The sequence below is a fragment of the Saprolegnia parasitica genome, assembly GCF_000151545.1.
Source record: "Saprolegnia parasitica CBS 223.65 unplaced genomic scaffold supercont2.528, whole genome shotgun sequence".
Classification (NCBI taxonomy): domain Eukaryota; phylum Oomycota; class Saprolegniomycetes; order Saprolegniales; family Saprolegniaceae; genus Saprolegnia; species Saprolegnia parasitica.
Genome location: NW_012156922.1, coordinates 1 through 593, shown reverse-complemented (window position 1 = coordinate 593; position 593 = coordinate 1).

The window sequence follows — 593 nt, the reverse complement described above, 5'->3', positions numbered from 1 at the left end:
CAGTGGCTTGGTCGGCCGCCTTGATGAAAGTACCGGGCACGATCCAGAGCGACTTGGTCTCAAAGCCCTTGGTGACGTCGTCGATGGACTTGGTGGCTTCTTCCGTACGCTCGCTGAGGATCTCAAAGACGTCCTGACGCGTCGCGCCCTCGGTGATCATGCCGCTCTCGAGGGGGCTGTCGGCAAAGCGCACAAAGACGTCCGTGGCGCCGTCGACCTCCAAGGCCCGCAAGACGGAGCTAGCGACCTTGGCGTGAGCCGCCGTGGCGATCGCAGCGATAATAAGAGCAGCCTTCATGTGGTAAGTACAAGGCAACTTGTCGAATGAAGAATGTTGCGAGCGAGCGGTTGAGCTGACAAGGCCATCGAAGCTCGAAGTAAATAACAGATGCCATCCATTATCAGACCAAGAAACATATGTCAATCATTCCAAGCGGCGAGCCGGCGTGATACACGACCACGCAACCATGCTCGCAACCTACCGCAAGGCCAGGTGCAAGTAGATGAAGTTGAAGCACACATCTAGACACTGTACCTTGGCACAGGCGTGCTCCTTGCACCGCAACAGGGAGTGTACCAGGTAGAGGAAGATT